Source organism: Peromyscus californicus, unplaced genomic scaffold (assembly GCF_007827085.1).
Source record: "Peromyscus californicus insignis strain IS unplaced genomic scaffold, ASM782708v3 Scaffold_9__1_contigs__length_137607984, whole genome shotgun sequence".
Lineage (NCBI taxonomy): Eukaryota > Metazoa > Chordata > Mammalia > Rodentia > Cricetidae > Peromyscus > Peromyscus californicus.
The window spans coordinates 81,104,779-81,125,216 of record NW_026294617.1 but is presented as its reverse complement, the minus strand read 5'-3'; the positions used below and the strand labels follow the sequence as shown (position 1 = coordinate 81,125,216).

Here is a 20,438-nt window from a genome sequence, read left to right as displayed (position 1 = left end):
GGTGAAGATGTACTTGACCCAAGGGGCCATGTTCCAGCCCCAGCAAGCAGCAGAACTTGGCAGCTTCGGCCTTTGTGGTTCTGGCTTTAGAGTCATGAAGGATACAGAAGTAAAGGGGGTAAGGAAAGCCTTTGAGGCCAGGCATGTGTCAGGAGTGTCCCTTCATGGAGGCCTAGAAAGGCCATATTACATGAAGCTGTGAAGGTGAAGCCTGAATTGCCTTGGCAACCCCAAGATGTTGGAGATGCCAGAGTCATGGGAGGAAAGCTACCAACAGGGAGTGGAACCAGCCCAAGAGAAAGAAGTGTGTTGCAGTCCACAAAGGTGAAAGGAGTTGGAGATCTGAAGAGTGCTCTGACATCAGACACGGAGACGCAGAGCTTGGAGTTTGCGTAGCTGGTTTTCAGACTTGCTTTGTATTTCCCCTTTGGAAATGGTAATGTTTATCCTGTGTCATTACATATTGGAAATAAGTGATCTGGTTTTTTATTTTGATTTTATAGGGGATTACAGTTAAGAATCTCAGAAGAGTCTTTGAACTTTAGACTTTTAAACAAGTTTGAGACTGTTATAGACTATGGGGACTTTTGAAGTTGGACTAAATGCATTTCTGCATTATGTTATGGCTACAAGTCTTTGGGGGCCAAGGAGTAAAATGTAATTTGAATAAAAAATGGCCCCTCTAGGTTTATAGGGAATGACACTATTAGGAGATGTGGCTTGTTGGAGGAAGTGAATCACTAGGGATGGGCTTTGAGGATAGAATTCTCAGCTACCTCTCCAGCACCATGTTGCCTGCATACCGCCATGTTTCCCTCCATGATGACAATGGACTAAACCTCTGAACTGAAGCCAGCCCCAATGACGTGTGTTCTTTTATAACAGTTGTCATGGTCATGATGTCCCTTCGTGGCAACAGAAACTCTTAACTGTGACAGCAGGGAAAAGTGCTTGCCTTGAAAGTGATCTAAGAATACTCCCCACGGCCCATGGTGGACAGAGAGAATCAACCCCAAGAGCTCTCTTCTGACTTCTGAATGCATGCTATGGCTCTTGTGCACCTGCACTCACACTTAACATATACATATGCAATAACAATAACTTAGGCCAGGCCTACTGACACACGCCTTTAATCCTGGAACTCAGGAGGCACAGGCAAGCAGATCTCTGTGAGTTAGATGCCAACCTGTTCCACAAAGATAATTCCAGGCAAGCCAGCCAGAGCTACATGGTAAGACCTTGTCACAAACAAACAAACAAAACCAGTAAATAACCTTGTAAATAAAGTTTTGGGGCTGGTGAGATGGCTCCATGGTTAAGAAAACTTGCTGCTCTTCCAGAGGACCCAAGTCTGGTTCCCAGCACCCACACTGGGTAACTCCTGACTGTCTCTGACTCCAGCTACAGGGGTCTGACGGCCTCTTTTGGCCTCCTAGACACCCACATACCCATGGCATACACTTACACACTTACGAGAGTACACTCATACAATAAACAAATGTAAATTGTTTTAAATAAGTTTTGGGGCCAGTGAGATGACTCGGTGTTAAAGGCACCAGCTGTCAAGCCTAAGGGCTGAGTTTGACCCCTGGGGCCCACATGGTGGAAGAATGTGGGGAGGGCCAAGGGGGTGTGGGCTTGCTGGAGGAAGTACGTCACTGGGGGCGGGGCTCCAACAGACTGGTGACATTTCCAGTTTTCTCTGCCTTCTGTTTGTGAGATATGAACTGCTCTAGTCACCTGCCACCTCTGCTATCAATCTTGGACTTTAACCCTCTAGAACTCCAAGTCCAAAATAAACTCTCTCTTCTACAAGTTGCCTTGATTGTGTGTTTTATCACAGCAATAAAAAAAGTAACTAATACTAATGAGAAAACATCCTAGAATATTTTAGTATAAATAATACCAAAAATTAGCATAGAACAGTAAGAACAAATTTTCTTACTGCCTGCCACATAGTAGATGTACAATTTCATTCAAAAGCTTGCAATTCTTAGGGAAGGGCCTGGAGAGAGGTTCAGAGCCTAAGAGTACTTGTTGCTCTTAAAGATGAGCTGACTTTGGTTCCCAGCACCGTGTTGGGCAGTTCACAATCAACTCTGGCTCCAGGGGATTTGACACCTTCTTCTGGTCTACATGTGGGTGCATGTGGGTGCATACATACCTGTGAGTTCATGTGTACACACACACACACACACAAAGACTCTTTAAAAGGTATAATGATATGTAAGTATGACAACGTCACAAAGAAACCCATCAGTTTGTAGGCTAACAAAAGCTTTATAATGAAGAGACAATCGCCAGAGGTTAGAGGAAACGTGTTTGTCTTTTCCAACCGTTTATGTTATGTGTTTTGCCTGCATGTGTGTCTGTGCACCGTGTGCATGCACTGCCTGTGGAGATCAGAAGAGAGCGTTAGGTCCCCTGGGGCTGGAATTACAGATGGTTGTGAGCTGCCATGTGGGTTCCATGTGGCCAGTGCTCTTAACTGCTGAGCTCTCTCTTCTGCCCATTAATGGTATTTAGAAAGACATTCCTCTCAGTCCACATAACAGGGAAGCCAGAAAACACAGCAACAGCCATGCTTCATAAGTAACCAGGCCCCGATCTAGAGTTCTAAGATGGGGACACAGCTCAGCAGTACATATACATGATGCCGTGGGCTCAATCTCCAGCATTTGTAAAACCGAAACTAAAGGAAAACCCTTCAAACAGTCCCCCCGGACTGTGAACCGGCTCTTCATCTAACTGCTGATGGAAGACAATTCTGGTTTCTAACGTTGCGCTGGAACCTAGAGCCCAACAGAGATGCAGAAACTGGATTCATGGGAATCCAGAGGGCTTTGTGTGCTGGGAAAGCACCATCGCCTGCTTGAGAAGATGCTCCGACCACTCTTGCCATCCTTGGTCTCTTTCACAAATGAAGGGCTTTCTTTAGTTACATTACATACCCCATTTGTGATGTGAAAAGGTATAAGAAAACTTTCATTCATGGAAAATGAGATACATATCTTAGAAATAAAACGAATAGCATGAGACAGTTTAATTTACACAGTGAGCACCCTAATAGTCAAGGTACCATAAATAGCTCCCAAGATGATTAGTTATTATTCAAACAGAATATTCCGCTGGTTTTCCAAGCCATTGAGTTACCTTCTCAGGTGCCTCTTCTGCTGGTGAGAATTTAGAAAAGGAACCAAACTGCACAGGGTGTGGTGGCGCCCACCTTTGATCCCAGCAGGCTGAGGCAAGGGGATCTCTGTAACCTCCAGGACAGCCAAGCCTACCCTGTAAGACCCATCTGAAACCAACCAACAAAGAGTTAAAAGGAATTCCGACTAAGTGTCTAAGGCAGACACCCTCTATATGCTAATAACACAAGCTAATTCACTGATTAAATCATCTCCCTGGAATAAACATAGTAATTACACTGGATAAAAAGACTCACACAGTAAACAAGCCTATAAAGCCACGTTTTATCAAATACCAGTGTTTTAAAGACATTCAACTAAGCATACCTAAAAAGACACTTTTTAAAAAATTCTCCCAAGGTTGTTTTTGTTGTTGTTGTTATGGTTGGGGGGGGGTTGTGTTGTTATTGTTATTGTTGGGGGGGTTGTTTTGTTGACACAAGGTCTTTACCCAGGCTAACCTCCCATCACTCTGTAGCCAAGAATGATCCTGCTTTGAGCTTTCTGATCCTCTCGCCTCTACCTCCCACCAGGCCCAGTTTAGAGTGATGCTGAGGATCCAAGCCAGGGCTCTAGCACTTGACCACCTGAGCTCCAGACATCCCCAGAAAAAACCCTCCCAAAGTTTAAAACTGTTTCCAGCTAATACAACAATACAACTGATTACCCACATTATTTATCCCTCGCCCATAAAGAAGGCTATAGAGTAGTGTCCTCTTGTAGCAGCAAGTGCTCAGACTATCATACAAGATTTCTAATCAGCAACAAAAACAATTGCCACAGTCCCATAATTCTCAGCAAATAAAATGTAAACAGAGAAAACCCAAGATTAAGGGGCTGGAGATGGCTCAGCCGTTAAGAGCATTGACTGTTCTTCTAGAGGATCTGGGTTCGATTCTCAGCAACCACATGGTTGTTCACAACCATACATAATAGGATCTGATGCCCTTTTCTGTTATGCAGACTATTGCAGACAGAGTACTCATATACAATATAAACAAATCTTTAAAAAATTATACCAAAAAAGCCGGGCGGTGGTGGCGCACGCCTTTAATCCCAGCACTCGGGAGGCAGAGCCAGGCGGATCTCTGTGAGTTCGAGGCCAGCCTGGGCTACCAAGTGAGTTCCAGGAAAAGGCGCAAAGCTACACAGAGAAACCCTGTCTCGAAAAACAAAAAACAAAACAAAACAAAAAAAAAATTATACCAAAAAAGAAAGAAAGCAATCCAAGATTGAAAGAAGTATGTTTGTATAGCAATATATTTAAGTGATAATAGTATCATGTATAGGGCTATGTGTACCAAACACTGTTCTAAGCATCTACTGTCGTTGCTGCATTTAATTCTTACAACTGTCTTGAGACAATGATTACCTTTCATAGTTGTTTTATTAAGGAAAATAAATTTTTAAGTTTTAAAAAGCTAACTAAATTGCTTTTCAAAAAGGCAGATTATTAGTGATTTAAGTAATGGCCTACCATCCTGTAGATGAGCTAGCTATTTAGAATATCTTGACTATGAGAGCACACTGTAAAATAGGATGTCTCCTGCTATGTATTGCTATTTCTAAAGTCCAGAGGCAGGAGTGGTAGGGAGCACCTTCTCTTCTCCTGACGTAGGAATCTGTAGATGGTGATTTCCCCAGCACACAGCCCTCTGCTCTCTGGTGAATCTTATTTCTCAGTCTGTGTTTGTTCTCTTTTTAGCCAAGAAAGCAAAAGCTGCCTGAATTGGTTAAAAGAAGCCCAGGCTCCTGTACTTAACCACTACCTACCTATTGCTGGCTGTAGACATAACAATACCAGTTACTGTAACAGGATGTTATATGCAGCTTTTCCTGTCTTCTCAGCTGGGTCTCTGCGGTCTAAATCCAAACAACAGGAGTCAAATGCCCCACATCTAAGAACAGCACAAAGCTGACTCTGCAGACATCACTTCACGATCCTTCTCAAGGGTGTGTGTCAACTAACTGTGATAATCTCAAGGGACAATAGTGAAGCTTTTAAAGGTACAAGGTGGGTGGGGTGGGAATATGTGTTTGCCAGGAACCCTGGGGAACAAGGGAGGGGAGCCTCAAGATAACAGTACTTAACTAGGGTCCCAGAAATGTGTAAGTAGGAGGACCTGACATCTGACACCTTCCTAGAAGGTAAAAACAGCTGATTCATAGCTAGATTTTAAAAACACTGGGGCTAGCCTGGCAGTGGTGGTGCATGCCTGTAATCCCAGCATTCAAGAGGCAGAGGCAAGCCGATCTCTGAGTTCAAGGCCAATCCAGTCTACAGAGCAAGTTCCAGGACAGCCAGGGCTACACAGAAAAACCCTATCTCAAAAACTCTAAATAAATAAATAAATAAATAAAGTAAGTAAGTAAATAAGTAAGTAAGTAAGTAAGTAAGTAAGTAAGTGATGGGGCTGGGGGTGGTTAAGAGCACCTGCTGCTCTTCCAGAGTCTGGTTCCCAGCGCCTGCATTGGGAGACTCATAACTGCCTGTCACTCCAGCTGTAGGGGATCCAGTGACCCCTTTGGGCCTCTGGGGCACTCTCACACACCCGGCATACATATACACATAAATAAAAATAAAATCTTAATGGCTTAGGTAAGCTAGGCATGGTGGCACATACCTGTAACCCCAGCACAAAGGTGTCTGAGGCAGGAGGATTTCAAGTCTGAGGTGACCCAGGGCTACATAGCAAGACTCTATCTCAAAATAAAACAAATGAATAAACAAAACTTGTCTTAGGTAAAACAAGAAAATGAAGCTTCAGCAGATGGTAAGTTTTACAAACTACTACAATGTGGTATAATTATATACAAAGTAACTTTAATACCGCAAAGCTTTTAGAATTTCATTACGTTAATTCAATATTAGAAAAGAGAATTAAACAAATCTTAATCTTTGTATCTAATTACCCTAAGAAGTCTTGTCCGAAGCCAGCACTAACTGCCCTGAACATGGCCACGTAACACAGCACTAGAAACCCAGCAAAGCCCTCCGGTTCCACCAGTGTTCAAATGCTGCAACTCTCCCCAGACACTCGGAGATACAATTTAGAAAGTTTTAGAAGTCCCAAGTATGACTGAGACGGCCAGGCAGGTGAAGGTGCCGGCCACCAAGCCCGACCACCTGCGTCAGAGCCCCTGGACCCAGATGGTGGGAGGAGAGAACCGACTCCCACAGGGTGTCCTCAGACCACACGCATTCCATCAGAGTGCCCACACAAATAAATAAGTAAATAAAGCAAAACGTCTTTTAAAGTCATAAAGTAACACTAATATTATTTTTAGAAAATTTGAAAGTACCGAAGGCCGGGGAACAGCTGTACCTCTACCCCCGCCTACATAATCACTGGTATATTTTGGTGTTTCCTCCTGGTCTTTTTTTATGAGAGTATTTTTATGTAGCTGTAAATAGAAAGTATTTGTAACTGTATCTTCTTATTTTTCATTTTCAAGATACCTAAAAGGATGACAATTTTCAAGAGTTCTGAACTGCAGACACAAAGGGCTCACCCCAAAACATGAATCTATATCCATTATAACATGTAACTTCCTGTCGTGCACTAAGCTAAAAGCTGGAAGACAGAGTTCTCATTTTTAAACTCACATTCCCAAACGATATATTCTTTGTATTCTCACTTGGTGTGCTGGTTTGTTTTTGGGTTTTGCTGTTATTGTTGTTGTTGTTTTATTTGTTTGGGGGTTTTTTGTTTTTTGTTTTTTTGGTTTTTTGGAGACAGGGTTTCTCTGTGTAATTTTGGTGCCTGTCCTGGAACTTGCTCTGTAGACCAGGCTGGCCTCGAACTCACAGAGATCCACCTGCCTCTGCCTCCCAAGTGCTGGGATTAAAGGTGTCACCACCACTGCCTGGCTACAGTTATTATTGTTACTAAAAACATTTCTCTCCCTGAACAGTGGAGCCCTAAAACTATCAGATAGAGTGGAGAAGGCAGGTCCCCATCCCAGATACACCAGAGAAGGGTGAGGAAAGCCTTTGCATACAAGAGATGGTTGGTCCCTTGAGCAGAAGCAGTCATATTCCCAGAAAGGATGCTCCAGCATGGGCTGTTGGAGCCAGAACAGAACGAAAGGGTATGTACCACGTGGGCTGACTGATGTGGTGTGTGAGCTGCCAGAGTGTGCAGGGCAGAACACTGTCAAGTGCACCTCAGCCTCTCATGCAGTTTTCTGTGTGCTAACACACAAAGTTAGCAAGCAAACAGCACCCTGACTGAGTACTACACAGCTACCAAGAGGCATGAGTTAGAGATCTGTGTGCCGATATGGAAGGATACACAAGTACAAAAGGAAAAAAAAAAAAAAAAAAACCAGGGGAAACCGTTTCTCTACTCAGATCCTTTCCTATAGACTTTGTTTTCTAAGGATATACATGCATCTATCTAACCCCCACTAATGCGAATTAGGATGCCATACAGCTAACACCTATCCTCTGTCCAGTCTCCTCTTCTCAAATGGTGTGGGGTGAGGGGTAAAGTCCTCATTTTCCTCAGAGTGGAGAAGAGAATGATGACGAAGTGACCCCACTGTAATCGTGTGGCGTTTGCAGCTCAGTACACAGTCAGCTGCGACTTCGTTTTATTACCCTCGAGCTAGTACTTTTCATACTACCAGCCCTTTCTTAGGTTTACTTATTTGTATTTCGTGTGAATGAGTGTTTGCCTGCATGGATATGTGTGTGTACCCCGTGCATGCAGTGCCTGTGGAGGCCAGAAGAGTGTGGGGTCACCCATACAAATGGCTGTCATCTGCCCAGGTCCTAAGCAAAAGCAGGAGTGCTCTTACCTGCCGAGCCATCGGTCTAACTGGCGTGGACTACATGATGACTACTGCTGCTCAACAAAGTTCCAGCACTTTGACTTTGCAGATCTCAATTCTCCAGCACCTTTTACCTTTATTTTTAATGATTCTCACTATGTGTTACAGGAGTTCCCTTATGCCTTTTCCTTTGGGAAATTTTTTGCAGGCCTTGAAGGATGAAAATGTATCAAATGGCAGCCTCTTTAAACAAAATAGTTCTTTGTAAAAAAAAAAAAATCTCTGCCACCATGAAACCATATAGCGTGATAACTTCGCCAATTCCCACACAAGTTAACACCAAGCTGCTAGAAAATTTGGATAAGTAACATATGCTTGATAAATAAGTAACGTTTGATAATCAAGATTTATACGTTCCTGCTGGGCGTTGGTGGCACACACCTTTAATCCCAGCACATGAGAGGCAGAGGCAGGCAGATCTCTGTGAGTTTGAGGCCAGCCTGGGCTACAGAGTGAGTTCCAGGAAAGGTGCCAAAGCTACACAGAGAAACCCTGTCTTGAAAAAATAAATAAATAAATAAATAAATAAATAAATAAAGTATGTCATCTTTTTTTTTTCAGGATTATTTTTAATTATGTGTAAGTGTGTGTGTGTGTGTGTGTGTGTGTGTGTGTGTGTGTGTGTGTGTGTGTGATTATATGTGGGTATGCACATGAATGCAGGTGCCCAAAGGAGCTAGAGATGCCAGACTGCCATGGAGCTGAAGCTACACGTAATTGTGAGCCACCTGATATGGTGCTGGGAATCGAACTCTGATGCTCTGCAAGAGCAGTGCATGCTCTTAACCATCTCTCCAGCCCCAGTATGTATTTTCTTATGCATAGTTTCTTTTGTCCAAAATAGTATCTGTATGGTTTACTTTACTGTATACAGGAGGGTTTTACCTTTTTTGTTGCTGTATAGAATTCTATTTAATGGCAAAAATACCAGCATTTACTTTTTCAAGTCTCCTGCTGATATGTGTGTGGACTGCAGATCTGGCCTATGCTGAATAAGGAGGGCTGGGGTAGAGCTCACTTGTAGAACACTTACTTGCCTAGCACGTGCCACACACTGGTTTGGCTCCTGGCATCACAAAATAAAAAAGCTGTTATCAACATCTTACATGTATCTTTGACAGACATAATCATATTTTTGGTATCATCTAGAACTGCTATGTTATGAGTTGGGTCTATTACTAAAATACACTGCCAAGTACTTTTCCAAAGCGGCTGGACCAAAGTAAACTCTCACCAGCAAATGGGAATCTAGTCCCTCCATATCTCACCACCACTTAGAACTATTGTCTTTGAGCTCCAGCCCCTCTGCTACACAATGGCATTGCATGGTTTCCATGGAAACTTCTCAACCTTGTTTCTTTATTTTGTATTTGTTTATTGAGATGAGGCCTCAGTATACAGGCCTGGCTGGCCTTGAACTTGTAATCTTCCTGCCTCAGTCTCTATAAAGTAGCTGGTATTACATGTGCATGCCATCACATCTGGCTCAAACTTATTCATTCTTCATTGCTATACAAGTATGATTATTTTTAATTACTTTTATAAGCCATCGCTCTGTTGAAATTAGTATCTCATAAATTCCAGAAACACTGCCAGTCCAGAACAGGCCAGTTCTCAGACACTCTGAGTCAGTGTACATGTATCATAGATGGTAACTCCATCACAAAAGTAGACAAAAGATGGGAGAGATACCAGGAGTGTTTGGATTCATGGAAGCCAAGAAGCCAGGAAGACCAAGACTTGAGTGTCTGTTGGTGACCAAGACCTGGGCAAGAGCAGGCTAAGTGGCAAGGAGGAGGGTGAAGGAGAGATGGCAGTGAACTGAGAGGATGGGGCCATGGAGAACGGGAGCAGCAACTGTAGAGGACCCTTCAAGGAGTTAACCCCAGGCAGAGAGTGGACAATGCAGTGAGAGCTGGGAAGGGACATCGGGTGCAGGCGAGCTTTTTTCTTTAAGACAGGAAAGAAGTTATATTTAAACCCGGGTGGGAAGGCGTCAGGAAGGAAGGGGTTAGAAACAAGGGTAGAGAACAGAGGCCCAGAAGGGAGAGAAGGCAGGAACCTCCAGAGTGGAGGGTGAGCAGTCCCCAGGAGCGGGGCGCTCCTCCCCTGGAACAGTATAGACAAACCAAGGACCAGGACTGCAGGCAGATCTGCAGGCTCGGGACTACCGATGACGAAGCTCTAGTGGAGCGATCTGACTGCTTCTTTGCCTTGAGTAATAAGCAAGACTGTCTGCTGAGAGGGGAGAGGGGAAGCCAAAGGCTTAGAGAGGAATGAGTACTTCAATCAGGCTTTGTGGAGAAACAAAACAAAAGCACATGCGTTCCCTCAGCACAGGGGCTTTTCTTTTTCTGGAAGTACTAGGGCTTGAACCCAGGGCTTCACACATGCTACACAAGTGCTCCACCCCTGACTACAGCCCTGCACAAGTGCTCCACCCCCGACCACAGCCCTGAACAAGTGCTCCACCCCCGACCACAGCCCTGCACACAAGTGCTCCACCCCCGACCACAGCCCTGCACAAGTGCTCCACCCCCGAACACAGCCCTGCACAAGTGCTCCACCCCTGACTACAGCCCTGCACAAGTGCTCCACCCCTGACCACAGCCCTGCACACAAGTGCTCCACCCCCGACCACAGCCCTGCACAAGTGCTCCACCCCCGAACACAGCCCTGCACAAGTGCTCCACCCCCCCACCACAGCCCTGCACAAGTGCTCCACACACCCCCCCCCCCCCACTACAGCCCTGCACAAGTGCTCCACCCCGACTACAGCCCTGCACAAGTGCTCCACCCCACTACAGCCCTGCACAAGTGCTCCACCCCGACTACAGCCCTGCACAAGTGCTCCACCCCTGACCACAGCCCTGCACAAGTGCTCCACCCCTGACCACAGCCCTGCACAAGTGCTCCACCCCTGACTACAGCCCTGCACAAGTGCTCCACCCCTGACCACAGCCCTGCACAAGTGCTCCACCCCTGACCACAGCCCTGCACAAGTGCTCCACCCCTGACTACAGCCCTGCACAAGTGCTCCACCCCTGACCACAGCCCTGCACAAGTGCTCCACCCCTGACCACAGCCCTGCACAAGTGCTCCACCCCTGACTAGAGCCCCAGCCCTGCAGAGGGCTTTAAATAGCCAAAGTTGGGATCTCTGAGAACATGTGTCACAAATTAGAATCCACCAGCTAGAACGGACAAAGCAAGCCAGGGAGCTGTGGTCAGAGCTATCACAGGAGGAAAGGTCCTAAAAGAAAGGACATGGCAGACTCATGCCAAAAGCTAAGGGTTGAGGGAGGGTCCCTGCATGTGGTCACAGGGATAAAATACAGGTTTTCAAAAGGATGGTGGTGTGATTTAAATTAACTGTCCCCCACATGCTCAGATGTTTGGGCACTTAATCCCAGATGGTCGTGCTGTTTCGGGAGATTATGGAGGCCTTAGGAGGTGGAGCCTCGCTGGAGGAAGTGAGTCACTAGAGGCTGGCCTTAAGTGACTTCCTGTCTGCTCTGCTTCCTGACGGCAGACATATGCGACCACCTGCCTCACACTCTGGCAGCCATGCCTTCCGGAGCATGGTGGACTGTATCCCTAAAGTCTGGGAGCTAAAACACCTCACCCACTGCTTCTGGTCTGGGATCTGGTCCCAGCAGTGAGAAAAGTAACTAACCCAGATAGATGATCTGGACTGGGGACAGCAAACTATGAAGAAGATGGACAAAGTCTGAGTATGACATTTATCTGAAAGTCAGTAAGAGAGATATGAAAACAAAAATCAGGGAACAACTTCACATAGAACATTTGAAAGTTGGAGGGAAAATCTTATGTTTTCGGAAATTCTAGAGCAGTGATTCTCAACCTTCCTAATATATGACTCCTTAATACAGTTCCTCATGTTGTGCTGACCCCAACCACAAAATTATTTTGTTGCTAGTTCATAACTATAATTTTGCTACTGTTAAGAATCACAATGTAAATATCTGTTGTTTTCCGATGGTCTTAGGTGATCCCTGTGAAAAGGTCATTTGACTCCCCCCCAGGGGGTCATGGCCTACAGGTTGAGAACCACTGCTTTAAGGGACGGATGAAGGAGAGGAGGGAAGGAAAGAACATGTAAGAAAGGGGGATAAAGTTAAGCCTCATGAAGGAAAGAGGTACTAAGGCATTGAGAACAGCGACAGTTCTTACAGAGTGGAAGATGAGAAAACACGTGAGACCAAGTTAGCTGAGTCTGTTCATACGACCCTACTGTAGTAAAAAGGAGTGTCTATGTAAGAATTAAAGGCCTAGCTACCTGAGAATAGCTCAAATGTTTGTTTATTTTGAGATAGGTCCTGACTGCAGTATTGCAGGCTCGCCTTAAACTTCTGAGCCTCCTGTCTCAACCCCAGGATACAATCTTTAAGAGCTGCTCAACAATGAGCTGTAGTTAACAGATTAGGGGACGATTCCTTAGTTGACGCTGGATAACACGATTCTTAGAGGGGATGGACTACATAATTCTTAAACTCTCTCAGAACCTGGGCACGGTAATAAAGAAAATAAACTTGGGCCAAAGATAGGAAAATTACTGACTACCCTTCATGGGGGAATGTCTCGCTTCTCAAGAGTGCACATAGAACGTCAGTGGAGCCAAGAAGACAAGGACACGATAGGGCAAGAGTGAAGTCTGGGCTCAGTGTGGTGGTACACAGCTCCAACCCAGAGCTATGGAGGCTGAGGTAGGAGGATGCCTCAAAGTTTAAGGCTAGCCTGGGCTACAGGAGACCCTGTCTCAAAACAACAAATCTGAGCCTGGGTTAAGAGGCTAAGAAAAGGGATGTTTGTGGTGAGGAACTGAGTTCTAGGACAGCAACAAACACAAGGAAAGCAGGGACTCATCAACAAGAGGGGAGACAGCAGTGGGCGGCCATGATGTGGGGAGGGGAGACGGCAGTGGGCGGCCATGATGTGGGGAGGGGAGACAGCAGTGGGCAGCCATGATGTGGGGAGGGGAGACGGCAGTGGGCGGCCATGATGTGGGGAGGGGAGATGACAGTGGGTGGCCATGATGTGGGGTGGGAGATGACAGTGGGCAGCCATGATGGGGGGTGGGAAATGACAGTGGGCAGCCATGATGGAGGGTGGGAGACGACAGTGGGCCGCCATGATGGAGAATCAAAGGAAAGTTGCCTAAGGGCAGCAACCACAGAAGAGAATGCTAGTGTCGTTTCACACACACACACCACACACACACACACACACACACACACACACACACACACACACACACACACGGTTCACAAAACAGTAACTTCCATCACCATATAAAACCATATAAGATAAAGTACAGCATATAGTTTAGATCAAATATTATCTCATCATTGTTTTCAATTCTCACATAAATAATGTAAAATTAAAATTAGGAAAGATTCACCATAATGATGTAAGAACTTTTCCTAATTCCAGTCTGGAAAACACACAGACAATGCTATGTGCTTATCAGGTTCACTTAGGAGTCTGGTTCATTCTTTTGCATTTAATTGGGTAAGGGTTGAAAATCCCAGCTGAAGCAATGAGCGGCCGTGAGCAGTAAAAATAGAAACACACTTAGTAATGCAAGTTTTTAGTCTTAATACAAAATGTCATGCCATCGTTCTTCAGAGTAAATAAAGAACGAACTTCAAGAATTCGATGTCTTCTGGAACAAACCTTCAAGGTGCCTGCTAATGAGACAGGAGAGGAATCATTTCTTTTTGAGACAGGGGCTCACTGTCTATCCCTGGTTGGCCTGGAGCTCCCTCTGTAAACCAGGCTAGCCTTGAACAAAGAGACACATCTGCCTCTGCTGAGATTAGAAGTGTGTGCCACCAAGGCTGGCAAGGTCAAGCTTTTAAGCCATATTTTCCTTCAAGGTTTCAAATATTTCTGATATGTAACTAAATTAGCCAATAATGGCTCTTTCTCAAAACTGTCCTTAAATACATGGAAGAACAGTAAGTTAAGTCTTTTTTATTTTTCTTTGAAAATATCTGTTTACTTAGGGTTTTAAAAGACTTATTTTTATGTGTATGAGTGTTTTGCCTGCATGTATAGAAATGTGGCACGTGTGCAGTGCCCGGAGAGGCCAGCGGAGGGCATCAGATTCCCTGGACTTTTCTGTCAGCCCAGTGCTGGGAACTGAAGCCAGGGCCTTCCTACAAGGGCAACAAGTATTCTTTCTTTCTTTCTTTTTTTTATTTTTTTCCCCCTGTCTTTTCAAGACAGGGTTTCTCTGTGTAGCTTTGTGCCTTTCCTGGAACTCTCTGTAGCCCAGGCTGGCCTCGAACTCACAGAGATCCGCCTGGCTCTGCCTCCCAGTGCTGGGATTAAAGGCGTGTGCCACCACCGCCCAGCACAAGTATTCTTACCCACTGAATAATCCCTCCAGCCCCCGTGTCTTTGTCTGTCTGTGAGACAGGGTCTCCTGTAGTCCAGGCTGGCTGTGAGCTCACTGTATATGAAGGCGACCTAGAGCTCCTGACCCTCCTATCTCCATCTACCACATTCTAGGGGCACAGACTTTTACCACCACATCCAGCTTATGTGAATCTGGGATCAAACCCAAAGTCTCTCCCATGCTAGGCGGCCACTCTACCAACTGAGCTACAACCGCCCCTCTTTGAAAAACACTTGAAAGGGCTTGTTTTTCGTTTTGTTTGGTTTGGATTGGTTTTTTGGGTTTATTCGAGACAGGGTTTCTCTGTGTAGTTTTGGTGCCTGTCCTGGATCTCACTCTGTAGACCAGGCTGGCCTCGAACTCACAGAGATCTGCCTGGCTCTGCCTCCCAAGTGCTGGAATTAAAGGTATGCACCACCAACACCCAGCAGGGCTTTTTTTTTTTTTTTTTAAACAAAAACAAAAAATAACCAAGGGCTAGGGTAAAGCTCAAGCTGGCCTCAAACTCCTATACAGTCCAGGAAGACCTTAAATTTCTGATTCCCCTGCCTCCACTTCCTGGTGCTAAGATTCTAGGCGAGGACCACCACACCTAGTCTCATGTGATGGTGGAGGTTGATCACAGGGCTTCAATCAAGTGACACAGGCACTCTACCAACCAGGAACATCTCAGCCTGAAAGCTGTTTAACTTTCCATTAAAACTCATCTGAATGCTTTATGACTACAATCGACAGGATCTCTTCCTGAGTCTGTGTACTGGTGTGAACCTCAGCTGGTTATCTCTGAGACCTACATCACCAATCACCCTCATCCTAGGCTCTGGATCCTGCAGGACATCTGCATCTCATTGCTCTATAGACACTTCAAACCCAACAGGTTCAGAACAGAGACAATAAAAAACAATAAAGCCAGACTCTGCATTCACTGAGTTTTCCAAGCTAAGAAAACTTCATCGCCTTTTTTCAACTAATGGATTTTGGAGCACTCTCAACCCATACCTTCCTGGCTGCCCTGTCCTCTTCGTTGATGCTGTTTCTTACTCCAGATCTCATCTGCTCCATCAGGAGTACCTCAATAGCAAGCTTGGCCTACCTATCTGATCAACCTCCAAACTCACCCCGCTGCCTTTTGCCTGGCTTCATTCAATGAGGCCACCACACAGAACCATCACGGTGTAATCTTGTCTAATTACTTCCAACCCTTCTCTGGCTCTCCGTTGTCTCTAGACTCAGTTGTAAAGTCCTTACGCACAGATTCTTCCCCATAACTGGTGTCAACAGACTCATTTCCCCCCTGAATCATAGCTTTACACTGGGTATTTGTTAAAAATACATGCTACTTCAGAGAAGAGACTGAGAAAGACAAATACCCCAAACTTCTCCCACTGGAAGACAGTCTCCTGGTTCCACTAAAGAGTGATGAAATATGTCCACTTTTCACGAGACCAAAGTCGACAGACATTAGAAACATGGAGCACACCTCTAAAGATTAGAGAGGCCGACCTCAAAATTGGAGTCTGCCTGTTAGCCTTGCCCTCATATAGACATTGCTACTGCAGACTTTGCAAAGATGGCTGAGTTTGTAGACATGAAGATGGAAGAAATGGTGCGACCATATTAGCTTAAAGAATTTTCTTCATGAAATAAAGCATTCTAGAAAATTCAAAAAAAATTACATGCTACTTCAAAGTATTAAAAATACTTTCAATACCATATTCTCCAGTGAAAGATTCTGCCGAACTGAACTTAATCACTCATTTCTTTATTCCAAGTCAGGGCCCTGAACCCCTACACTTACCTAGCAATTGCAGTGATCTAATGTAACAAACACCTGTGCTCTGAGATTTTCCTTTTCTAGATTATTTTTAGCCCAACCACCCATCTCTGTACCTCTGACTTTAGTAACTGGAACACATTTCTCAAACTTACCGTAGAGTCACACAGATTCCTGGCTCTCATTCATACCTTCCCCCAGCTTGGCAAACTCCAGTCATCCTTCAAAATCCAATTCAAATATGGTATTTGATTCAACCTTTTCTATAACCCTCCTCCCTACCACATGTAGAATAATTGTTTCTCATCATTGTTTCCCATTAAATTCTGTTTATCCCTCTATTATCATACTAAAACTATAGTGACTTTATTTTATTTGTTTTGTTTTGGGACAGATTTCCCTACTTAGCCCCAGCAAGTTTACAGAATTTCATGGCCGCCTGCCTTAGTCTTCCAAGTGCTGGGACTAGAGGTATACTCCACCAAGACTGGCACATTTCTTCTCTTGCATCTAACATTTAAGTCACAGTTTGAGAACAGGTATTTTAAACTTCTTACTGAAAAATAGACACATCTTATATTGCTAAGATAATGCCCTAAGTGGCTGGGAGTTTAAAAACAAGAAGAATCCCATGTCATTCACCAGAGGAAAAAAAAGTTTTACATAATAATTAAATTGTAGCTTGGACGTGCCTCTATATCTTGTAATACCAGTTTTTCTGTCTGCCCCTCCTCCTCCTTTCCTCCCTCTCTCTCTCTCTCTCTTTCTCTCTCTCTCTCTCTCTCTCTCTCTCTCTCTCTCTCTCTCTCTCTCTCTTTCTCTCTCTCTCTGTGTGTGTGTCTGTCTGTCTGTCTGTCTGTCTGATCTGAAGTTCATAAAAATTCTGTCTTTTAATATCTGTTGGATTTCACTGTGTCTTACAGAATTTGAAACTCATATAGAGCAGAGATTGAGGGCTGAGCTCAGTGTTACTGCAGCCTGGCAGCCTGGCACCTCTGCTACTTGAACTGGTGGCAGGCAGGTTACTTGGTTTCTCTATGCCTCTCAGTGAGCAGCTAGTGATGAAGCATCCCTCAGTGGTGCTTAGTTAGACCTGTAAGGTCAACAAATAAATTTTCAGTGACTTCATTATGCAGTATATGCTTGAAGTTGGTTTTTAAAATAGTTTTAGATATGCACAGGGGCAAACACTGCAATCCTAGCACTCAGACCTAGATAGAATTACTGCAGGTTTGTGGCCAGCCTGAGCTATGTAACCTGGGTTATATAGCAAGAACCTGTGTCAAAAAAAAAAAAAAAAAGTTTCAAAACATCTATTCTCCCACTGAATTGTTGAAAATGTTTAAATAAAACTCTTTTTCTGTAAGTGGTTTTTTTTTTTTTTTTTGGAAACAGGGTCTCACTATATAGCTTGGTTAGCCTGAAACTCACTATGTAGGCCTTGACCTCATAGAGATCCACTCGCCTCTGCCTCCCATGTGATGAGATTAAAGGCATGCACCATTACACTAGGCTGAAGATTTATTCTTATTTACAAGTATGTATGTATGTCTATGTGAGCATATGCTGCACCTGTGCGGTTGTTCTTGGAAGGCAGAAGAGGGTGTCAGATCCCGTAAAGCTGGAGTTACAGGCAGTTGTAAACTACCAGACATAGGTACTGGGAACTGATCTCAGGTCCTCTGGAAGAGCAGCAAGTACTCTTAACCACTGGGTCGGGTCTTCTCTCCAGCCTCACAAATACAACTCTTAAAAGAGCACAAAATTATTTACTCCTTGTAATTTCCCCTCTAATCCTCCACTAAATTCCACTGTGGTGTACAGTACTCTAACATCCCTGTCTATAACATAAGGATCACTACAGATCATTTAGAAGTAGTAGGATTTCTGGCTGTGGGTGTGGCTCAGTGGTAGAGTACTTGTCTAGTAGTCACGAGACAGAACAAAGCAAGAGAAAAGAAGGGCCGATGAGATAGCTCAGCAGGTAAGAGCGCTTGCCACTGAGCCTGAGTTCAATCCCCAGAACCCATAGGATGGAAGGAGAAAATTAAGTCTCACAAATTGTCTTCTGACCTCCATACACGCACCCTGTGTGTGTGACCTGTGTGCCCACACACATAATAAATAAATGTTATTACATTTATTAATTTGTGGGGGGAGGCAATGTGTTGGGACACATTTGGAGTCAGAGGGCAATCTGCATGAGCTGGTTCTCTCCTACAGGTCCTGGGGATTGAACTCAGGTATTCGGACTTGGCAGCAAATGCCCTTACGCCCCCAAGCCATCTCTCTAGCCGGGCAATATGGGGAATTTTTTACTTTGTTTTGTTTAGCTTTGTTATGGAGTCACATGTATCCCAGGCTGGCTTCAAACTCACTATATAGTAAGGAGTGACCTGAAGGTCTGAACCCCAGCTTGCACCTCTCGTATGCAGGGGTGGCAGGCGTGAACTTCCATGCCCAGTTTACAAAGTCCTGGGATTGCACCCAGGACTCTGTGCATGGTAGGCAAATATACCACCAACAGCTACATCCACATCCCTAATTATAAATTTTAAATAAGAAAAGGGAAAAGACTACCTACTGCTCTCAATCAAAAACACTGATATTTCCGCATCTAAAAAAAGTCTATTGCCACATTCAGCAGACTAATGAAAGGCCATGAGACACAATTACTGCAGTTCCTGGTTTCTGCCTTTGAAATTACTCCAGATCACCCTTAAGTATCCCTAGTAGAAACCTCTTGGTTACAGACTATTATTCCTTTTTTAAACTTCCCATCTCCCCCTAAAAATTCATACACATGCACCCACAAGTAAAGGACACAAACGTCTATAATAAAAACTGTACAAAACCCACAGCCACATATTAACTGTTTTAGAAGACTCAGATCTTCCTATAAGCAGCCCCTCAATTTACAAAAACAAATGAAAGTCTTGCTCTGAAGCAATACTCTCAGCTCACTTTACCAGATATCTTCAGCTTTGACTACTTATCTAAGGCCAAGTAAGATTCTTTGATTGGTACAAACTTCATGGCACATGATTCCACAACAGTGTACAGATAGTATGCTATTTTAGAAAAGTTCATGACTCAGTTAAGAATAGATTCGCTCTTCAAACAATGGTGATTGTGTGGAAAACAAGCTTAAATGACTTATTCACATAGTAGGTAGAAGTTAGGGCTTTATCTAACATACTGTAGGCGAATCAGTAGCTTTGAGATAAAAGTTTACAGGGCACCTACTGTGTGCTAGGCACTTAGTAGTTTTACAGACTATACATGCTCCTGGGTGCATGTGCATCAAACAACAATGCCTGACATTTGCAGAACGCTGTCACGCCTCTCCTTTGACCGTGAGAACAGCCATGGGCGTCCCAGTTTTATACTTAGGGGAAACAAGCTGGGAAAAGTTACCCTGGCGGAGGTGCGACGTTTTGTTTGCGGGTCTGAGCTCCAGAGTGGAGCCTTTTGACTCATAATCTAATCATCATCTTCTCTCCTGGTTACTCCATAGTCGTACTTCCAGTTCCACTCCTGGATTTTTAACTTAAAAAACTACTTGACGACTTCCACTGTTGAGCTTGCCAGGCTGTTTGGAGGCAAAGTGCGCGCATACACACTTTCCCGCTGTTTGAAGTGCTCCGTTCGGGCACGTCCAAGTTCAAGACCGCCTGAAAGGCGCGTTTCCTCCCGGCGGCGAGCGCCCCGGCTCCTCGGCCCCCGCCCCGGCCCGCGCCTGCGGCTCGCTCGGAGGCTGACACCCGTCTTCCCTTGGCCCGAAATGCCCAGCTCCCGGCCGACCACGGACACGCGGGACGCCCGTGGGGCGACGCCAACAGCTGAGCGACCGAGGACCCACTGCCTCACTCCCCGGCCGCATCCCGTCGCCTACCTGTCTGGGCCGCGACACCGCCTCTCGCAGGGATGGGACACTCGCGTCCGTGGCCTCTGGGCTCCAGCTCGGGCCTCTTCGTCCCGCCCCCGCAGGTCCGCAGGACCCGCCCTCTGACACGCCCCTTCTCGGTCTGGTCACGCCCCCAAGCCCATCCAGTAGGCTCCGCCCCTCCCAGGTCCCTCCGCACTGCCCAGAACCCACGCCTGGCGGTCTCCCCGCCCTCGGCTCTGGTGCGCGAGAGTGCACGTTGGTTCCACGCTGCGACCTTGGCTCAGGCCCGGAGCCAAAGCTCTATTTCCGAATCTGCAGTCGGACT

The 20,438-nt window shown here is 45.2% G+C and overlaps 1 protein-coding gene across 1 annotated transcript in view; it reads right to left on the bottom strand.

Annotated features, from left to right (window-relative positions):
- Dennd2c (DENN domain containing 2C) overlaps nt 1–20,203 on the bottom strand; it is a 74,387-nt gene extending 54,184 nt beyond the window's left edge. The window contains exon 1 of the mRNA XM_052731604.1: nt 20,120–20,203. The gene's annotated coding sequence lies outside the window, so the exon portion shown is untranslated. The remainder of the gene's footprint in view (nt 1–20,119) is intronic.
- Between the last annotated feature and the right edge of the window lie 235 nt (nt 20,204–20,438).